The 20,589-nt window shown below is 45.9% G+C and overlaps 13 non-coding genes and 3 pseudogenes across 13 annotated transcripts; all 16 read left to right on the forward strand.

Moving 5' to 3' along the window:
* Positions 1-1,092: 1,092 nt before the first annotated feature.
* LOC141213040 (U2 spliceosomal RNA) lies at positions 1,093-1,283 on the forward strand. Its single transcript, XR_012282619.1, has one exon. It is a non-coding gene; the product is annotated as a U2 spliceosomal RNA (small nuclear RNA).
* A 1,112-nt stretch (positions 1,284-2,395) lies between these two features.
* Positions 2,396-2,487, forward strand: LOC141213240 (U2 spliceosomal RNA; annotated as a pseudogene).
* Positions 2,488-3,277: 790 nt separating this feature from the next.
* On the forward strand, positions 3,278-3,464 carry LOC141213184 (U2 spliceosomal RNA). The gene has a single exon (XR_012282746.1). It is a non-coding gene; the product is annotated as a U2 spliceosomal RNA (small nuclear RNA).
* A 1,115-nt stretch (positions 3,465-4,579) lies between these two features.
* Positions 4,580-4,770, forward strand: LOC141213041 (U2 spliceosomal RNA). Its single transcript, XR_012282620.1, has one exon. It is a non-coding gene; the product is annotated as a U2 spliceosomal RNA (small nuclear RNA).
* Positions 4,771-5,885: 1,115 nt separating this feature from the next.
* Positions 5,886-6,076, forward strand: LOC141213042 (U2 spliceosomal RNA). Its single transcript, XR_012282621.1, has one exon. It is a non-coding gene; the product is annotated as a U2 spliceosomal RNA (small nuclear RNA).
* Positions 6,077-7,191: 1,115 nt separating this feature from the next.
* Positions 7,192-7,382, forward strand: LOC141212839 (U2 spliceosomal RNA). Its single transcript, XR_012282425.1, has one exon. It is a non-coding gene; the product is annotated as a U2 spliceosomal RNA (small nuclear RNA).
* A 1,115-nt stretch (positions 7,383-8,497) lies between these two features.
* Positions 8,498-8,688, forward strand: LOC141213043 (U2 spliceosomal RNA). Its single transcript, XR_012282622.1, has one exon. It is a non-coding gene; the product is annotated as a U2 spliceosomal RNA (small nuclear RNA).
* A 1,115-nt stretch (positions 8,689-9,803) lies between these two features.
* On the forward strand, positions 9,804-9,895 carry LOC141213252 (U2 spliceosomal RNA; annotated as a pseudogene).
* Positions 9,896-10,694: 799 nt separating this feature from the next.
* On the forward strand, positions 10,695-10,877 carry LOC141213211 (U2 spliceosomal RNA). Its single transcript, XR_012282764.1, has one exon. It is a non-coding gene; the product is annotated as a U2 spliceosomal RNA (small nuclear RNA).
* A 1,115-nt stretch (positions 10,878-11,992) lies between these two features.
* On the forward strand, positions 11,993-12,183 carry LOC141213068 (U2 spliceosomal RNA). The gene has a single exon (XR_012282646.1). It is a non-coding gene; the product is annotated as a U2 spliceosomal RNA (small nuclear RNA).
* Positions 12,184-13,298: 1,115 nt separating this feature from the next.
* Positions 13,299-13,390, forward strand: LOC141213254 (U2 spliceosomal RNA; annotated as a pseudogene).
* Positions 13,391-14,184: 794 nt separating this feature from the next.
* Positions 14,185-14,368, forward strand: LOC141213194 (U2 spliceosomal RNA). The gene has a single exon (XR_012282752.1). It is a non-coding gene; the product is annotated as a U2 spliceosomal RNA (small nuclear RNA).
* Positions 14,369-15,483: 1,115 nt separating this feature from the next.
* Positions 15,484-15,674, forward strand: LOC141213117 (U2 spliceosomal RNA). Its single transcript, XR_012282693.1, has one exon. It is a non-coding gene; the product is annotated as a U2 spliceosomal RNA (small nuclear RNA).
* A 1,115-nt stretch (positions 15,675-16,789) lies between these two features.
* Positions 16,790-16,980, forward strand: LOC141213044 (U2 spliceosomal RNA). The gene has a single exon (XR_012282623.1). It is a non-coding gene; the product is annotated as a U2 spliceosomal RNA (small nuclear RNA).
* A 1,115-nt stretch (positions 16,981-18,095) lies between these two features.
* Positions 18,096-18,286, forward strand: LOC141213047 (U2 spliceosomal RNA). Its single transcript, XR_012282625.1, has one exon. It is a non-coding gene; the product is annotated as a U2 spliceosomal RNA (small nuclear RNA).
* A 1,115-nt stretch (positions 18,287-19,401) lies between these two features.
* LOC141213048 (U2 spliceosomal RNA) lies at positions 19,402-19,592 on the forward strand. The gene has a single exon (XR_012282626.1). It is a non-coding gene; the product is annotated as a U2 spliceosomal RNA (small nuclear RNA).
* Positions 19,593-20,589: the final 997 nt, after the last annotated feature.

Here is a 20,589-nt window from a genome sequence, read left to right on the forward strand (position 1 = left end):
GAAAGAATTGAATTCAATGTTTTTTGTTCATTTTGCTTGTTTGTCGGATTTTGGGATGGACTCTTTGGCTTTGCTTTTCTTCTCCTCATTGGATTTTTCATGTTCAAAGTTGCAGAAGCCAGATTACAAGCTCATTTTGGTTCAACTTCAGCAACTGTGCATTGCATTGCCATGTAATGTGATGCAATGCTATCTTTCTAGCTCTCCCTTTTTACTTCCTTTTGGATAAACAGACATATTAGGCAAGCATTTTGGAGCTTTCACCTAAATAACTACAGGTGGTGAGATAAGCTGCACAATATAATTGACCTTTCAGTATATTGTTGCACACACACCATCTATTTAGCAAATGCCCTTGTTATCAACAGCAGCCTTTTAAACTCACCTGAGCTAACAGGTATGTGCGCTGGTTACTCTGCTGCGCTTAAAATTTCTTTTTTGGTTTGCTACAATGCCTTTTCTGAAACGTTGTCTCCTTCTGCTGGAACACTGACTTCTTTCATTTAATGCCTGCAGACTATAAAAGAGAACCCAACCCAAAAAGTTTGGTTGATTAGTCTGTGGCATTCTGTTAAACTGTTGCTTATGGCGGTCTCTGTGAGCTTCTCAGCGACATTCAGCCAGCCAGGTATCCTGCCTGCAGTAGATGGAATGTGGCAATGGAACGCTGGCTGCGCGTGTCATAATAGGCTCTGAGCCTTTATATACCTGTGCACAGCAGCAGCCACCTTCAGTCTGCTGCTGGACAGCCAGCAGCAGCAGCAGCAGGAGAGGTATGTAATCAGGAGCCCTCCTGCTAAGGGTAGACAGCTGCTCGTTCCACCCCACCCCCCGCCTTAATTGGTTCTCCTCCCTTCCAACGGTGTTGAGGCGGGTGGGAACAGCAGGGGGTGAAGGTGCTGTGTTTAAAGAGGTGGAGTTATGCAGATCTAAAACGCGTGGATTGCAGCAGCAGCAAGCCGAAAAGTGCAGGCATGTAAGGGATCTAGAGGTTGACAACATGTCTTCTTAACGGGAGTCCAGGAGCTCATCTCCACAAATGGACTTTTCAGGATCCTTGGGTGGCTCCGTAGTTTGAAACCAATTCTGGTTATCGCTTCTCGGCCTTTTGGCTAAGATCAAGTGTAGTATCTGTTCTTATCAGTTTAATATCTGATACGTCCCCTATCTGGGGACCATATATTAAATGGATTTTTAGAACAGGGAGATGGAAAAAGAGCTTGCTCTGTCCACTCCACGCATTGACCTGGTATTGCAGTATCTCCAGGACCGGTGCACCCCTTCTTTAATGCAGTTTCTAAAATCAGAAAGAATTGAATTCAATGTTTTTTGTTCATTTTGCTTGTTTGTCGGATTTTGGGATGGACTCTTTGGCTTTGCTTTTCTTCTCCTCATTGGATTTTTCATGTTCAAAGTTGCAGAAGCCAGATTACAAGCTCATTTTGGTTCAACTTCAGCAACTGTGCATTGCATTGCCATGTAATGTGATGCAATGCTATCTTTCTAGCTCTCCCTTTTTACTTCCTTTTGGATAAACAGACATATTAGGCAAGCATTTTGGAGCTTTCACCTAAATAACTACAGGTGGTGAGATAAGCTGCACAATATAATTGACCTTTCAGTATATTGTTGCACACACACCATCTATTTAGCAAATGCCCTTGTTATCAACAGCAGCCTTTTAAACTCACCTGAGCTAACAGGTATGTGCGCTGGTTACTCTGCTGCGCTTAAAATTTCTTTTTTGGTTTGCTACAATGCCTTTTCTGAAACGTTGTCTCCTTCTGCTGGAACACTGACTTCTTTCATTTAATGCCTGCAGACTATAAAAGAGAACCCAACCCAAAAAGTTTGGTTGATTAGTCTGTGGCATTCTGTTAAACTGTTGCTTATGGCGGTCTCTGTGAGCTTCTCAGCGACATTCAGCCAGCCAGGTATCCTGCCTGCAGTAGATGGAATGTGGCAATGGAACGCTGGCTGCGCGTGTCATAATAGGCTCTGAGCCTTTATATACCTGTGCACAGCAGCAGCCACCTTCAATCTGCTGCTGGACAGCCAGCAGCAGCAGCAGGAGAGGTATGTAATCAGGAGCCCTCCTGCTAAGGGTAGACAGCTGCTCGTTCCACCCCACCCCCCGCCTTAATTGGTTCTCCTCCCTTCCAACGGTGTTGAGGCGGGTGGGAACAGCAGGGGGTGAAGGTGCTGTGTTTAAAGAGGTGGAGTTATGCAGATCTAAAACGCGTGGATTGCAGCAGCAGCAAGCCGAAAAGTGCAGGCATGTAAGGGATCTAGAGGTTGACAACATGTCTTCTTAACGGGAGTCCAGGAGCTCATCTCCACAAATGGACTTTTCAGGATCCTTGGGTGGCTCCGTAGTTTGAAACCAATTCTGGTTATCGCTTCTCGGCCTTTTGGCTAAGATCAAGTGTAGTATCTTTCGAAAAGGCGGTTTTGGATGTTGGCCGCCCTAGTAGATTGATACATTATGCACACTGGGGTTTAGGCGCTTGATAGTACGCCAGTTGGCTAATATAGTCATCTGGTGGAAAGCATGGCCCCCCAGGATCGACGCCATTGGGCCGGGGAAGATCGAAAGCCCGAAGTGTGAAGTGCCCCAGGAGTGGTGACCCTGGGGTGCCTTAACTCACTGGGATTGGGAACCCCACTTGAGTTTATGGCACATTTGCACTAGCACTTCAATATTTCTTTCTTCACACACACCCTTATTCCGGGCCTTCTGGCCTTAGGATGGGGAATTTTTCAATTCCCGGTCGAAGGTCCGGGCAGTATTATACTGTGAAACCTTCACTATTTATTTAATTTTTTTTGTCACTGTGTGTCCACTTTTTCACGTGTGTCCACGTCCTTACTAGGATTTTGTCGGGATGCGGTTCCCTTACGGGTTCCTCTCTTGGCAGGTCTAGGGGGGGAGTGTGTGGCCATCAGGTTCCGCTCCCCCCTGAACCCCCCTGGCTCTCCTCTTTCGGGAGGAGAGCATTGTTGGCTCCCCTCTTCCGGGAGGGGAGCACAGTCTTTGGCTCCCAGTGCCTTGCTCGGGTGAGAACTCGGGCAGGTATTGGGGGTAAGATTGGGTCGCCTCTGGCTCCGGCTGGAGGTGGCTATTTGTCCCTGTTCCTCGCTGTGGCCTTCTGGCTCGGAGGGACGGGGAATGGTTTGGGGGACCCTTCTCCTTTTGGAGAGGGTTTTAAGAAGACCAGCATCCTAGTGCACTTTTTTTGTGGCACTTGTCACTTTTTTAAGCGCACTCGGGTTTTGTACACGAATTCGGGCTTTCAATAGAAAAAAAAAAATCTGTTCTTATCAGTTTAATATCTGATACGTCCCCTATCTGGGGACCATATATTAAATGGATTTTTAGAACAGGGAGATGGAAAAAGAGCTTGCTCTGTCCACTCCACGCATTGACCTGGTATTGCAGTATCTCCAGGACCGGTGCACCCCTTCTTTAATGCAGTTTCTAAAATCAGAAAGAATTGAATTCAATGTTTTTTGTTCATTTTGCTTGTTTGTCGGATTTTGGGATGGACTCTTTGGCTTTGCTTTTCTTCTCCTCATTGGATTTTTCATGTTCAAAGTTGCAGAAGCCAGATTACAAGCTCATTTTGGTTCAACTTCAGCAACTGTGCATTGCATTGCCATGTAATGTGATGCAATGCTATCTTTCTAGCTCTCCCTTTTTACTTCCTTTTGGATAAACAGACATATTAGGCAAGCATTTTGGAGCTTTCACCTAAATAACTACAGGTGGTGAGATAAGCTGCACAATATAATTGACCTTTCAGTATATTGTTGCACACACACCATCTATTTAGCAAATGCCCTTGTTATCAACAGCAGCCTTTTAAACTCACCTGAGCTAACAGGTATGTGCGCTGGTTACTCTGCTGCGCTTAAAATTTCTTTTTTGGTTTGCTACAATGCCTTTTCTGAAACGTTGTCTCCTTCTGCTGGAACACTGACTTCTTTCATTTAATGCCTGCAGACTATAAAAGAGAACCCAACCCAAAAAGTTTGGTTGATTAGTCTGTGGCATTCTGTTAAACTGTTGCTTATGGCGGTCTCTGTGAGCTTCTCAGCGACATTCAGCCAGCCAGGTATCCTGCCTGCAGTAGATGGAATGTGGCAATGGAACGCTGGCTGCGCGTGTCATAATAGGCTCTGAGCCTTTATATACCTGTGCACAGCAGCAGCCACCTTCAGTCTGCTGCTGGACAGCCAGCAGCAGCAGCAGCAGGAGAGGTATGTAATCAGGAGCCCTCCTGCTAAGGGTAGACAGCTGCTCGTTCCACCCCACCCCCCGCCTTAATTGGTTCTCCTCCCTTCCAACGGTGTTGAGGCGGGTGGGAACAGCAGGGGGTGAAGGTGCTGTGTTTAAAGAGGTGGAGTTATGCAGATCTAAAACGCGTGGATTGCAGCAGCAGCAAGCCGAAAAGTGCAGGCATGTAAGGGATCTAGAGGTTGACAACATGTCTTCTTAACGGGAGTCCAGGAGCTCATCTCCACAAATGGACTTTTCAGGATCCTTGGGTGGCTCCGTAGTTTGAAACCAATTCTGGTTATCGCTTCTCGGCCTTTTGGCTAAGATCAAGTGTAGTATCTGTTCTTATCAGTTTAATATCTGATACGTCCCCTATCTGGGGACCATATATTAAATGGATTTTTAGAACAGGGAGATGGAAAAAGAGCTTGCTCTGTCCACTCCACGCATTGACCTGGTATTGCAGTATCTCCAGGACCGGTGCACCCCTTCTTTAATGCAGTTTCTAAAATCAGAAAGAATTGAATTCAATGTTTTTTGTTCATTTTGCTTGTTTGTCGGATTTTGGGATGGACTCTTTGGCTTTGCTTTTCTTCTCCTCATTGGATTTTTCATGTTCAAAGTTGCAGAAGCCAGATTACAAGCTCATTTTGGTTCAACTTCAGCAACTGTGCATTGCATTGCCATGTAATGTGATGCAATGCTATCTTTCTAGCTCTCCCTTTTTACTTCCTTTTGGATAAACAGACATATTAGGCAAGCATTTTGGAGCTTTCACCTAAATAACTACAGGTTGTGAGATAAGCTGCACAATATAATTGACCTTTCAGTATATTGTTGCACACACACCATCTATTTAGCAAATGCCCTTGTTATCAACAGCAGCCTTTTAAACTCACCTGAGCTAACAGGTATGTGCGCTGGTTACTCTGCTGCGCTTAAAATTTCTTTTTTGGTTTGCTACAATGCCTTTTCTGAAACGTTGTCTCCTTCTGCTGGAACACTGACTTCTTTCATTTAATGCCTGCAGACTATAAAAGAGAACCCAACCCAAAAAGTTTGGTTGATTAGTCTGTGGCATTCTGTTAAACTGTTGCTTATGGCGGTCTCTGTGAGCTTCTCAGCGACATTCAGCCAGCCAGGTATCCTGCCTGCAGTAGATGGAATGTGGCAATGGAACGCTGGCTGCGCGTGTCATAATAGGCTCTGAGCCTTTATATACCTGTGCACAGCAGCAGCCACCTTCAGTCTGCTGCTGGACAGCCAGCAGCAGCAGCAGCAGGAGAGGTATGTAATCAGGAGCCCTCCTGCTAAGGGTAGACAGCTGCTCGTTCCACCCCACCCCCCGCCTTAATTGGTTCTCCTCCCTTCCAACGGTGTTGAGGCGGGTGGGAACAGCAGGGGGTGAAGGTGCTGTGTTTAAAGAGGTGGAGTTATGCAGATCTAAAACGCGTGGATTGCAGCAGCAGCAAGCCGAAAAGTGCAGGCATGTAAGGGATCTAGAGGTTGACAACATGTCTTCTTAACGGGAGTCCAGGAGCTCATCTCCACAAATGGACTTTTCAGGATCCTTGGGTGGCTCCGTAGTTTGAAACCAATTCTGGTTATCGCTTCTCGGCCTTTTGGCTAAGATCAAGTGTAGTATCTGTTCTTATCAGTTTAATATCTGATACGTCCCCTATCTGGGGACCATATATTAAATGGATTTTTAGAACAGGGAGATGGAAAAAGAGCTTGCTCTGTCCACTCCACGCATTGACCTGGTATTGCAGTATCTCCAGGACCGGTGCACCCCTTCTTTAATGCAGTTTCTAAAATCAGAAAGAATTGAATTCAATGTTTTTTGTTCATTTTGCTTGTTTGTCGGATTTTGGGATGGACTCTTTGGCTTTGCTTTTCTTCTCCTCATTGGATTTTTCATGTTCAAAGTTGCAGAAGCCAGATTACAAGCTCATTTTGGTTCAACTTCAGCAACTGTGCATTGCATTGCCATGTAATGTGATGCAATGCTATCTTTCTAGCTCTCCCTTTTTACTTCCTTTTGGATAAACAGACATATTAGGCAAGCATTTTGGAGCTTTCACCTAAATAACTACAGGTGGTGAGATAAGCTGCACAATATAATTGACCTTTCAGTATATTGTTGCACACACACCATCTATTTAGCAAATGCCCTTGTTATCAACAGCAGCCTTTTAAACTCACCTGAGCTAACAGGTATGTGCGCTGGTTACTCTGCTGCGCTTAAAATTTCTTTTTTGGTTTGCTACAATGCCTTTTCTGAAACGTTGTCTCCTTCTGCTGGAACACTGACTTCTTTCATTTAATGCCTGCAGACTATAAAAGAGAACCCAACCCAAAAAGTTTGGTTGATTAGTCTGTGGCATTCTGTTAAACTGTTGCTTATGGCGGTCTCTGTGAGCTTCTCAGCGACATTCAGCCAGCCAGGTATCCTGCCTGCAGTAGATGGAATGTGGCAATGGAACGCTGGCTGCGCGTGTCATAATAGGCTCTGAGCCTTTATATACCTGTGCACAGCAGCAGCCACCTTCAGTCTGCTGCTGGACAGCCAGCAGCAGCAGCAGCAGGAGAGGTATGTAATCAGGAGCCCTCCTGCTAAGGGTAGACAGCTGCTCGTTCCACCCCACCCCCCGCCTTAATTGGTTCTCCTCCCTTCCAACGGTGTTGAGGCGGGTGGGAACAGCAGGGGGTGAAGGTGCTGTGTTTAAAGAGGTGGAGTTATGCAGATCTAAAACGCGTGGATTGCAGCAACAGCAAGCCGAAAAGTGCAGGCATGTAAGGGATCTAGAGGTTGACAACATGTCTTCTTAACGGGAGTCCAGGAGCTCATCTCCACAAATGGACTTTTCAGGATCCTTGGGTGGCTCCGTAGTTTGAAACCAATTCTGGTTATCGCTTCTCGGCCTTTTGGCTAAGATCAAGTGTAGTATCTGTTCTTATCAGTTTAATATCTGATACGTCCCCTATCTGGGGACCATATATTAAATGAATTTTTAGAACAGGGAGATGGAAAAAGAGCTTGCTCTGTCCACTCCACGCATTGACCTGGTATTGCAGTATCTCCAGGACCGGTGCACCCCTTCTTTAATGCAGTTTCTAAAATCAGAAAGAATTGAATTCAATGTTTTTTGTTCATTTTGCTTGTTTGTCAGATTTTGGGATGGACTCTTTGGCTTTGCTTTTCTTCTCCTCATTGGATTTTTCATGTTCAAAGTTGCAGAAGCCAGATTACAAGCTCATTTTGGTTCAACTTCAGCAACTGTGCATTGCATTGCCATGTAATGTGATGCAATGCTATCTTTCTAGCTCTCCCTTTTTACTTCCTTTTGGATAAACAGACATATTAGGCAAGCATTTTGGAGCTTTCACCTAAATAACTACAGGTGGTGAGATAAGCTGCACAATATAATTGACCTTTCAGTATATTGTTGCACACACACCATCTATTTAGCAAATGCCCTTGTTATCAACAGCAGCCTTTTAAACTCACCTGAGCTAACAGGTATGTGCGCTGGTTACTCTGCTGCACTTAAAATTTCTTTTTTGGTTTGCTACAATGCCTTTTCTGAAACGTTGTCTCCTTCTGCTGGAACACTGACTTCTTTCATTTAATGCCTGCAGACTATAAAAGAGAACCCAACCCAAAAAGTTTGGTTGATTAGTCTGTGGCATTCTGTTAAACTGTTGCTTATGGCGGTCTCTGTGAGCTTCTCAGCGACATTCAGCCAGCCAGGTATCCTGCCTGCAGTAGATGGAATGTGGCAATGGAACGCTGGCTGCGCGTGTCATAATAGGCTCTGAGCCTTTATATACCTGTGCACAGCAGCAGCCACCTTCAGTCTGCTGCTGGACAGCCAGCAGCAGCAGCAGCAGGAGAGGTATGTAATCAGGAGCCCTCCTGCTAAGGGTAGACAGCTGCTCGTTCCACCCCACCCCCCGCCTTAATTGATTCTCCTCCCTTCCAACGGTGTTGAGGCGGGTGGGAACAGCAGGGGGTGAAGGTGCTGTGTTTAAAGAGGTGGAGTTATGCAGATCTAAAACGCGTGGATTGCAGCAGCAGCAAGCCGAAAAGTGCAGGCATGTAAGGGATCTAGAGGTTGACAACATGTCTTCTTAACGGGAGTCCAGGAGCTCATCTCCACAAATGGACTTTTCAGGATCCTTGGGTGGCTCCGTAGTTTGAAACCAATTCTGGTTATCGCTTCTCGGCCTTTTGGCTAAGATCAAGTGTAGTATCTGTTCTTATCAGTTTAATATCTGATACGTCCCCTATCTGGGGACCATATATTAAATGGATTTTTAGAACAGGGAGATGGAAAAAGAGCTTGCTCTGTCCACTCCACGCATTGACCTGGTATTGCAGTATCTCCAGGACCGGTGCACCCCTTCTTTAATGCAGTTTCTAAAATCAGAAAGAATTGAATTCAATGTTTTTTGTTCATTTTGCTTGTTTGTCGGATTTTGGGATGGACTCTTTGGCTTTGCTTTTCTTCTCCTCATTGGATTTTTCATGTTCAAAGTTGCAGAAGCCAGATTACAAGCTCATTTTGGTTCAACTTCAGCAACTGTGCATTGCATTGCCATGTAATGTGATGCAATGCTATCTTTCTAGCTCTCCCTTTTTACTTCCTGTTGGATAAACAGACATATTAGGCAAGCATTTTGGAGCTTTCACCTAAATAACTACAGGTGGTGAGATAAGCTGCACAATATAATTGACCTTTCAGTATATTGTTGCACACACACCATCTATTTAGCAAATGCCCTTGTTATCAACAGCAGCCTTTTAAACTCACCTGAGCTAACAGGTATGTGCGCTGGTTACTCTGCTGCGCTTAAAATTTCTTTTTTGGTTTGCTACAATGCCTTTTCTGAAACGTTGTCTCCTTCTGCTGGAACACTGACTTCTTTCATTTAATGCCTGCAGACTATAAAAGAGAACCCAACCCAAAAAGTTTGGTTGATTAGTCTGTGGCATTCTGTTAAACTGTTGCTTATGGCGGTCTCTGTGAGCTTCTCAGCGACATTCAGCCAGCCAGGTATCCTGCCTGCAGTAGATGGAATGTGGCAATGGAACGCTGGCTGCGCGTGTCATAATAGGCTCTGAGCCTTTATATACCTGTGCACAGCAGCAGCCATCTTCAGTCTGCTGCTGGACAGCCAGCAGCAGCAGCAGCAGGAGAGGTATGTAATCAGGAGCCCTCCTGCTAAGGGTAGACAGCTGCTCGTTCCACCCCACCCCCCGCCTTAATTGGTTCTCCTCCCTTCCAACGGTGTTGAGGCGGGTGGGAACAGCAGGGGGTGAAGGTGCTGTGTTTAAAGAGGTGGAGTTATGCAGATCTAAAACGCGTGGATTGCAGCAGCAGCAAGCCGAAAAGTGCAGGCATGTAAGGGATCTAGAGGTTGACAACATGTCTTCTTAACGGGAGTCCAGGAGCTCATCTCCACAAATGGACTTTTCAGGATCCTTGGGTGGCTCCGTAGTTTGAAACCAATTCTGGTTATCGCTTCTCGGCCTTTTGGCTAAGATCAAGTGTAGTATCTTTCGAAAAGGCGGTTTTGGATGTTGGCCGCCCTAGTAGATTGATACATTATGCACACTGGGGTTTAGGCGCTTGTTAGTACGCCAGGTGGCTAATATAGTCATCTGGTGGAAAGCATGGCCCCCCAGGATCGACGCCATTGGGCCGGGGAAGATCGAAAGCCCGAAGTGTGAAGTGCCCCAGGAGTGGTGACCCTGGGGTGCCTTAACTCACTGGGATTGGGAACCCCACTTGAGTTTATGGCACATTTGCACTAGCACTTCAATATTTCTTTCTTCACACACACCCTTATTCCGGGCCTTCTGGCCTTAGGATGGGGAATTTTTCAATTCCCGGTCGAAGGTCCGGGCAGTATTATACTGTGAAACCTTCACTATTTATTTAATTTTTTTTTGTCACTGTGTGTCCACTTTTTCACGTGTGTCCACGTCCTTACTAGGATTTTGTCGGGATGCGGTTCCCTTACGGGTTCCTCTCTTGGCAGGTCTAGGGGGGGAGTGTGTGGCCATCAGGTTCCGCTCCCCCCTGAACCCCACTGGCTCTCCTCTTTCGGGAGGAGAGCGTTGTTGGCTCCCCTCTTCCGGGAGGGGAGCACAGTCTTTGGCTCCCAGTGCCTTGCTCGGGTGAGAACTCGGGCAGGTATTGGGGGTAAGATTGGGTCGCCTCTGGCTCCGGCTGGAGGTGGCTATTTGTCCCTGTTCCTCGCTGTGGCCTTCTGGCTCGGAGGGACGGGGAATGGTTTGGGGGACCCTTCTCCTTTTGGAGAGGGTTTCAAGAAGACCAGCATCCTAGTGCACTTTTTTTTGTGGCACTTGTCACTTTTTTAAGCGCACTCGGGTTTTGTACACGAATTCGGGCTTTCGATAAAAAAAAAAAAAAAATCTGTTCTTATCAGTTTAATATCTGATACGTCCCCTATCTGGGGACCATATAATAAATGGATTTTTAGAACAGGGAGATGGAAAAAGAGCTTGCTCTGTCCACTCCACGCATTGACCTGGTATTGCAGTATCTCCAGGACCGGTGCACCCCTTCTTTAATGCAGTTTCTAAAATCAGAAAGAATTGAATTCAATGTTTTTTGTTCATTTTGCTTGTTTGTCGGATTTTGGGATGGACTCTTTGGCTTTGCTTTTCTTCTCCTCATTGGATTTTTCATGTTCAAAGTTGCAGAAGCCAGATTACAAGCTCATTTTGGTTCAACTTCAGCAACTGTGCATTGCATTGCCATGTAATGTGATGCAATGCTATCTTTCTAGCTCTCCCTTTTTACTTCCTTTTGGATAAACAGACATATTAGGCAAGCATTTTGGAGCTTTCACCTAAATAACTACAGGTGGTGAGATAAGCTGCACAATATAATTGACCTTTCAGTATATTGTTGCACACACACCATCTATTTAGCAAATGCCCTTGTTATCAACAGCAGCCTTTTAAACTCACCTGAGCTAACAGGTATGTGCGCTGGTTACTCTGCTGCGCTTAAAATTTCTTTTTTGGTTTGCTACAATGCCTTTTCTGAAACGTTGTCTCCTTCTGCTGGAACACTGACTTCTTTCATTTAATGCCTGCAGACTATAAAAGAGAACCCAACCCAAAAAGTTTGGTTGATTAGTCTGTGGCATTCTGTTAAACTGTTGCTTATGGCGGTCTCTGTGAGCTTCTCAGCGACATTCAGCCAGCCAGGTATCCTGCCTGCAGTAGATGGAATGTGGCAATGGAACGCTGGCTGCGCGTGTCATAATAGGCTCTGAGCCTTTATATACCTGTGCACAGCAGCAGCCACCTTCAGTCTGCTGCTGGACAGCCAGCAGCAGCAGCAGCAGGAGAGGTATGTAATCAGGAGCCCTCCTGCTAAGGGTAGACAGCTGCTCGTTCCACCCCACCCCCCGCCTTAATTGGTTCTCCTCCCTTCCAACGGTGTTGAGGCGGGTGGGAACAGCAGGGGGTGAAGGTGCTGTGTTTAAAGAGGTGGAGTTATGCAGATCTAAAACGCGTGGATTGCAGCAGCAGCAAGCCGAAAAGTGCAGGCATGTAAGGGATCTAGAGGTTGACAACATGTCTTCTTAACGGGAGTCCAGGAGCTCATCTCCACAAATGGACTTTTCAGGATCCTTGGGTGGCTCCGTAGTTTGAAACCAATTCTGGTTATCGCTTCTCGGCCTTTTGGCTAAGATCAAGTGTAGTATCTGTTCTTATCAGTTTAATATCTGATACGTCCCCTATCTGGGGACCATATTTTAAATGGATTTTTAGAACAGGGAGATGGAAAAAGAGCTTGCTCTGTCCACTCCACGCATTGACCTGGTATTGCAGTATCTCCAGGACCGGTGCACCCCTTCTTTAATGCAGTTTCTAAAATCAGAAAGAATTGAATTCAATGTTTTTTGTTCATTTTGCTTGTTTGTCGGATTTTGGGATGGACTCTTTGGCTTTGCTTTTCTTCTCCTCATTGGATTTTTCATGTTCAAAGTTGCAGAAGCCAGATTACAAGCTCATTTTGGTTCAACTTCAGCAACTGTGCATTGCATTGCCATGTAATGTGATGCAATGCTATCTTTCTAGCTCTCCCTTTTTACTTCCTTTTGGATAAACAGACATATTAGGCAAGCATTTTGGAGCTTTCACCTAAATAACTACAGGTGGTGAGATAAGCTGCACAATATAATTGACCTTTCAGTATATTGTTGCACACACACCATCTATTTAGCAAATGCCCTTGTTATCAACAGCAGCCTTTTAAACTCACCTGAGCTAACAGGTATGTGCGCTGGTTACTCTGCTGCGCTTAAAATTTCTTTTTTGGTTTGCTACAATGCCTTTTCTGAAACGTTGTCTCCTTCTGCTGGAACACTGACTTCTTTCATTTAATGCCTGCAGACTATAAAAGAGAACCCAACCCAAAAAGTTTGGTTGATTAGTCTGTGGCATTCTGTTAAACTGTTGCTTATGGCGGTCTCTGTGAGCTTCTCAGCGACATTCAGCCAGCCAGGTATCCTGCCTGCAGTAGATGGAATGTGGCAATGGAACGCTGGCTGCGCGTGTCATAATAGGCTCTGAGCCTTTATATACCTGTGCACAGCAGCAGCCACCTTCAGTCTGCTGCTGGACAGCCAGCAGAAGCAGCAGCAGGAGAGGTATGTAATCAGGAGCCCTCCTGCTAAGGGTAGACAGCTGCTCGTTCCACCCCACCCCCCGCCTTAATTGGTTCTCCTCCCTTCCAACGGTGTTGAGGCGGGTGGGAACAGCAGGGGGTGAAGGTGCTGTGTTTAAAGAGGTGGAGTTATGCAGATCTAAAACGCGTGGATTGCAGCAGCAGCAAGCCGAAAAGTGCAGGCATGTAAGGGATCTAGAGGTTGACAACATGTCTTCTTAACGGGAGTCCAGGAGCTCATCTCCACAAATGGACTTTTCAGGATCCTTGGGTGGCTCCGTAGTTTGAAACCAATTCTGGTTATCGCTTCTCGGCCTTTTGGCTAAGATCAAGTGTAGTATCTTTCGAAAAGGCGGTTTTGGATGTTGGCCGCCCTAGTAGATTGATACATTATGCACACTGGGGTTTAGGCGCTTGTTAGTACGCCAGGTGGCTAATATAGTCATCTGGTGGAAAGCATGGCCCCCCAGGATCGACGCCATTGGGCCGGGGAAGATCGAAAGCCCGAAGTGTGAAGTGCCCCAGGAGTGGTGACCCTGGGGTGCCTTAACTCACTGGGATTGGGAACCCCACTTGAGTTTATGGCACATTTGCACAAGCACTTCAAATTTTCTTTCTTCGCACACACCCTTATTCCGGGCCTTCTGGCCTTAGGATGGGGAATTTTTCAATTCCCGGTCGAAGGTCCGGGCAGTATTATACTGTGAAACCTTCACTATTTATTTAATTTCTTTGTTACTGTGTGTCCACTTATTCACGTGTGTCACGTCCTACTAGGATTTTGTCGGGATGCGGTTCCCTTACGGGTTCCTCTCTTGGCAGGTCTAGGGGGGGAGTGTGTGGCCATCAGGTTCCGCTCCCCCCTGAACCCCCCTGGCTCTCCTCTTTCGGGAGGAGAGCGTTGTTGGCTCCCCTCTTCCGGGAGGGGAGCACAGTCTTTGGCTCCCAGTGCCTTGCTCGGGTGAGAACTCGGGCAGGTGCTGGGGGTAAGATTGGGTCGCCTCTGGCTTCGGCTGGAGGTGGCTTTTTGTCCCTGTTCCTCGCTGTGGCCTTTTGGCTCGGAGGGACGGGGAATGGTTTGGGGGACCCTTCTCCTTTTGGAGAGGGTTTCAAGAAGACCAGCATCCTAGTGCACTTTTTTTGTGGCACTTGTCACTTTTTTAAGCGCACTCGGGTTTTGTACACGAATTCGGGCTTTCAAAAAAAAAAAAAAAAAAAATCTGTTCTTATCAGTTTAATATCTGATACGTCCCCTATCTGGGGACCATATATTAAATGGATTTTTAGAACAGGGAGATGGAAAAAGAGCTTGCTCTGTCCACTCCACGCATTGACCTGGTATTGCAGTATCTCCAGGACCGGTGCACCCCTTCTTTAATGCAGTTTCTAAAATCAGAAAGAATTGAATTCAATGTTTTTTGTTCATTTTGCTTGTTTGTCGGATTTTGGGATGGACTCTTTGGCTTTGCTTTTCTTCTCCTCATTGGATTTTTCATGTTCAAAGTTGCAGAAGCCAGATTACAAGCTCATTTTGGTTCAACTTCAGCAACTGTGCATTGCATTGCCATGTAATGTGATGCAATGCTATCTTTCTAGCTCTCCCTTTTTACTTCCTTTTGGATAAACAGACATATTAGGCAAGCATTTTGGAGCTTTCACCTAAATAACTACAGGTGGTGAGATAAGCTGCACAATATAATTGACCTTTCAGTATATTGTTGCACACACACCATCTATTTAGCAAATGCCCTTGTTATCAACAGCAGCCTTTTAAACTCACCTGAGCTAACAGGTATGTGCGCTGGTTACTCTGCTGCGCTTAAAATTTCTTTTTTGGTTTGCTACAATGCCTTTTCTGAAACGTTGTCTCCTTCTGCTGGAACGCTGACTTCTTTCATTTAATGCCTGCAGACTATAAAAGAGAACCCAACCCAAAAAGTTTGGTTGATTAGTCTGTGGCATTCTGTTAAACTGTTGCTTATGGCGGTCTCTGTGAGCTTCTCAGCGACATTCAGCCAGCCAGGTATCCTGCCTGCAGTAGATGGAATGTGGCAATGGAACGCTGGCTGCGCGTGTCATAATAGGCTCTGAGCCTTTATATACCTGTGCACAGCAGCAGCCACCTTCAGTCTGCTGCTGGACAGCCAGCAGCAGCAGCAGCAGGAGAGGTATGTAATCAGGAGCCCTCCTGCTAAGGGTAGACAGCTGCTCGTTCCACCCCACCCCCCGCCTTAATTGGTTCTCCTCCCTTCCAACGGTGTTGAGGCGGGTGGGAACAGCAGGGGGTGAAGGTGCTGTGTTTAAAGAGGTGGAGTTATGCAGATCTAAAACGCGTGGATTGCAGCAGCAGCAAGCCGAAAAGTGCAGGCATGTAAGGGATCTAGAGGTTGACAACATGTTTTCTTAACGGGAGTCCAGGAGCTCATCTCCACAAATGGACTTTTCAGGATCCTTGGGTGGCTCCGTAGTTTGAAACCAATTCTGGTTATCGCTTCTCGGCCTTTTGGCTAAGATCAGGTGTAGTATCTGTTCTTATCAGTTTAATATCTGATACGTCCCCTATCTGGGGACCATATATTAAATGGATTTTTAGAACAGGGAGATGGAAAAAGAGCTTGCTCTGTCCACTCCACGCATTGACCTGGTATTGCAGTATCTCCAGGACCGGTGCACCCCTTCTTTAATGCAGTTTCTAAAATCAGAAAGAATTGAATTCAATGATTTTTGTTCATTTTGCTTGTTTGTCGGATTTTGGGATGGTCTCTTTGGCTTTGCTTTTCTTCTCCTCATTGGATTTTTCATGTTCAAAGTTGCAGAAGCCAGATTACAAGCTCATTTTGGTTCAACTTCAGCAACTGTGCATTGCATTGCCATGTAATGTGATGCAATGCTATCTTTCTAGCTCTCCCTTTTTACTTCCTTTTGGATAAACAGACATATTAGGCAAGCATTTTGGAGCTTTCACCTAAATAACTACAGGTGGTGAGATAAGCTGCACAATATAATTGACCTTTCAGTATATTGTTGCACACACACCATCTATTTAGCAAATGCCCTTGTTATCAACAGCAGCCTTTTAAACTCACCTGAGCTAACAGGTATGTGCGCTGGTTACTCTGCTGCGCTTAAAATTTCTTTTTTGGTTTGCTACAATGCCTTTTCTGAAACGTTGTCTCCTTCTGCTGGAACGCTGACTTCTTTCATTTAATGCCTGCAGACTATAAAAGAGAACCCAACCCAAAAAGTTTGGTTGATTAGTCTGTGGCATTCTGTTAAACTGTTGCTTATGGCGGTCTCTGTGAGCTTCTCAGCGACATTCAGCCAGCCAGGTATCCTGCCTGCAGTAGATGGAATGTGGCAATGGAACGCTGGCTGCGCGTGTCATAATAGGCTCTGAGCCTTTATATACCTGTGCACAGCAGCAGCCACCTTCAGTCTGCTGCTGGACAGCCAGCAGCAGCAGCAGCAGGAGAGGTATGTAATCAGGAGCCCTCCTGCTAAGGGTAGACAGCTGCTCGTTCCACCCCACCCCCCGCCTTAATTGGTTCTCCTCCCTTCCAACGGTGTTGAGGCGGGTGGGAACAGCAGGGGGTGAAGGTGCTGTGTTTAAAGAGGTGGAGTTATGCAGATCTAAAACGCGTGGATTGCAGCAGCAGCAAGCCGAAAAGTGCAGGCATGTAAGGGATCTAGAGGTTGACAACATGTCTTCTTAACGGGAGTCCAGGAGCTCATCTCCACAAATGGACTTTTCAGGATCCTTGGGTGGCTCCGTAGTTTGAAACCAATTCTGGTTATCGCTTCTCGGCCTTTTGGCTAAGATCAAGTGTAGTATCTGTTCTTATCAGTTTAATATCTGATACGTCCCCTATCTGGGGACCATATATTAAATGGATTTTTAGAACAGGGAGATGGAAAAAGAGCTTGCTCTGTCCACTCCACGCATTGACCTGGTATTGCAGTATCTCCAGGACCGGTGCACCCCTTCTTTAATGCAGTTTCTAAAATCAGAAAGAATTGAATTCAATGTTTTTTGTTCATTTTGCTTGTTTGTCGGATTTTGGGATGGACTCTTTGGCTTTGCTTTTCTTCTCCTCATTGGATTTTTCATGTTCAAAGTTGCAGAAGCCAGATTACAAGCTCATTTTGGTTCAACTTCAGCAACTGTGCATTGCATTGCCATGTAATGTGATGCAATGCTATCTTTCTAGCTCTCCCTTTTTACTTCCTTTTGGATAAACAGACATATTAGGCAAGCATTTTGGAGCTTTCACCTAAATAACTACAGGTGGTGAGATAAGCTGCACAATATAATTGACCTTTCAGTATATTGCTGCACACACACCATCTATTTAGCAAATGCCCTTGTTATCAACAGCAGCCTTTTAAACTCACCTGAGCTAACAGGTATGTGCGCTGGTTACTCTGCTGCGCTTAAAATTTCTTTTTTGGTTTGCTACAATGCCTTTTCTGAAACGTTGTCTCCTTCTGCTGGAACACTGACTTCTTTCATTTAATGCCTGCAGACTATAAAAGAGAACCCAACCCAAAAAGTTTGGTTGATTAGTCTGTGGCATTCTGTTAAACTGTTGCTTATGGCGGTCTCTGTGAGCTTCTCAGCGACATTCAGCCAGCCAGGTATCCTGCCTGCAGTAGATGGAATGTGGCAATGGAACGCTGGCTGCGCGTGTCATAATAGGCTCTGAGCCTTTATATACCTGTGCACAGCAGCAGCCACCTTCAGTCTGCTGCTGGACAGCCAGCAGCAGCAGCAGCAGGAGAGGTATGTAATCAGGAGCCCTCCTGCTAAGGGTAGACAGCTGCTCGTTCCACCCCACCCCCCGCCTTAATTGGTTCTCCTCCCTTCCAACGGTGTTGAGGCGGGTGGGAACAGCAGGGGGTGAAGGTGCTGTGTTTAAAGAGGTGGAGTTATGCAGATCTAAAACGCGTGGATTGCAGCAGCAGCAAGCCGAAAAGTGCAGGCATGTAAGGGATCTAGAGGTTGACAACATGTCTTCTTAACGGGAGTCCAGGAGCTCATCTCCACAAATGGACTTTTCAGGATCCTTGGGTGGCTCCGTAGTTTGAAACCAATTCTGGTTATCGCTTCTCGGCCTTTTGGCTAAGATCAAGTGTAGTATCTGTTCTTATCAGTTTAATATCTGATACGTCCCCTATCTGGGGACCATATATTAAATGGATTTTTAGAACAGGGAGATGGAAAAAGAGCTTGCTCTGTCCACTCCACGCATTGACCTGGTATTGCAGTATCTCCAGGACCGGTGCACCCCTTCTTTAATGCAGTTTCTAAAATCAGAAAGAATTGAATTCAATGTTTTTTGTTCATTTTGCTTGTTTGTCGGATTTTGGGATGGACTCTTTGGCTTTGCTTTTCTTCTCCTCATTGGATTTTTCATGTTCAAAGTTGCAGAAGCCAGATTACAAGCTCATTTTGGTTCAACTTCAGCAACTGTGCATTGCATTGCCATGTAATGTGATGCAATGCTATCTTTCTAGCTCTCCCTTTTTACTTCCTTTTGGATAAACAGACATATTAGGCAAGCATTTTGGAGCTTTCACCTAAATAACTACAGGTGGTGAGATAAGCTGCACAATATAATTGACCTTTCAGTATATTGTTGCACACACACCATCTATTTAGCAAATGCCCTTGTTATCAACAGCAGCCTTTTAAACTCACCTGAGCTAACAGGTATGTGCGCTGGTTACTCTGCTGCGCTTAAAATTTCTTTTTTGGTTTGCTACAATGCCTTTTCTGAAACGTTGTCTCCTTCTGCTGGAACACTGACTTCTTTCATTTAATGCCTGCAGACTATAAAAGAGAACCCAACCCAAAAAGTTTGGTTGATTAGTCTGTGGCATTCTGTTAAACTGTTGCTTATGGCGGTCTCTGTGAGCTTCTCAGCGACATTCAGCCAGCCAGGTATCCTGCCTGCAGTAGATGGAATGTGGCAATGGAACGCTGGCTGCGCGTGTCATAATAGGCTCTGAGCCTTTATATACCTGTGCACAGCAGCAGCCACCTTCAGTCTGCTGCTGGACAGCCAGCAGCAGCAGCAGCAGGAGAGGTATGTAATCAGGAGCCCTCCTGCTAAGGGTAGACAGCTGCTCGTTCCACCCCACCCCCCGCCTTAATTGGTTCTCCTCCCTTCCAACGGTGTTGAGGCGGGTGGGAACAGCAGGGGGTGAAGGTGCTGTGTTTAAAGAGGTGGAGTTATGCAGATCTAAAACGCGTGGATTGCAGCAGCAGCAAGCCGAAAAGTGCAGGCATGTAAGGGATCTAGAGGTTGACAACATGTCTTCTTAACGGGAGTCCAGGAGCTCATCTCCACAAATGGACTTTTCAGGATCCTTGGGTGGCTCCGTAGTTTGAAACCAATTCTGGTTATCGCTTCTCGGCCTTTTGGCTAAGATCAAGTGTAGTATCTGTTCTTATCAGTTTAATATCTGATACGTCCCCTATCTGGGGACCATATATTAAATGGATTTTTAGAACAGGGAGATGGAAAAAGAGCTTGCTCTGTCCACTCCACGCATTGACCTGGTATTGCAGTATCTCCAGGACCGGTGCACCCCTTCTTTAATGCAGTTTCTAAAATCAGAAAGAATTGAATTCAATGTTTTTTGTTCATTTTGCTTGTTTGTCGGATTTTGGGATGGACTCTTTGGCTTTGCTTTTCTTCTCCTCATTGGATTTTTCATGTTCAAAGTTGCAGAAGCCAGATTACAAGCTCATTTTGGTTCAACTTCAGCAACTGTGCATTGCATTGCCATGTAATGTGATGCAATGCTATCTTTCTAGCTCTCCCTTTTTACTTCCTTTTGGATAAACAGACATATTAGGCAAGCATTTTGGAGCTTTCACCTAAATAACTACAGGTGGTGAGATAAGCTGCACAATATAATTGACCTTTCAGTATATTGTTGCACACACACCATCTATTTAGCAAATGCCCTTGTTATCAACAGCAGCCTTTTAAACTCACCTGAGCTAACAGGTATGTGCGCTGGTTACTCTGCTGCGCTTAAAATTTCTTTTTTGGTTTGCTACAATGCCTTTTCTGAAACGTTGTCTCCTTCTGCTGGAACACTGACTTCTTTCATTTAATGCCTGCAGACTATAAAAGAGAACCCAACCCAAAAAGTTTGGTTGATTAGTCTGTGGCATTCTGTTAAACTGTTGCTTATGGCGGTCTCTGTGAGCTTCTCAGCGACATTCAGCCAGCCAGGTATCCTGCCTGCAGTAGATGGAATGTGGCAATGGAACGCTGGCTGCGCGTGTCATAATAGGCTCTGAGCCTTTATATACCTGTGCACAGCAGCAGCCACCTTCAGTCTGCTGCTGGACAGCCAGCAGCAGCAGCAGCAGGAGAGGTATGTAATCAGGAGCCCTCCTGCTAAGGGTAGACAGCTGCTCGTTCCACCCCACCCCCCGCCTTAATTGGTTCTCCTCCCTTCCAACGGTGTTGAGGCGGGTGGGAACAGCAGGGGGTGAAGGTGCTGTGTTTAAAGAGGTGGAGTTATGCAGATCTAAAACGCGTGGATTGCAGCAGCAGCAAGCCGAAAAGTGCAGGC

This window comes from Phyllobates terribilis, unplaced genomic scaffold (genome assembly GCF_046119375.1).
Source record: "Phyllobates terribilis strain yellow unplaced genomic scaffold, ASM4611937v1 Scaffold_187__1_contigs__length_3656778, whole genome shotgun sequence".
Classification (NCBI taxonomy): Eukaryota; Metazoa; Chordata; class Amphibia; order Anura; family Dendrobatidae; genus Phyllobates; species Phyllobates terribilis.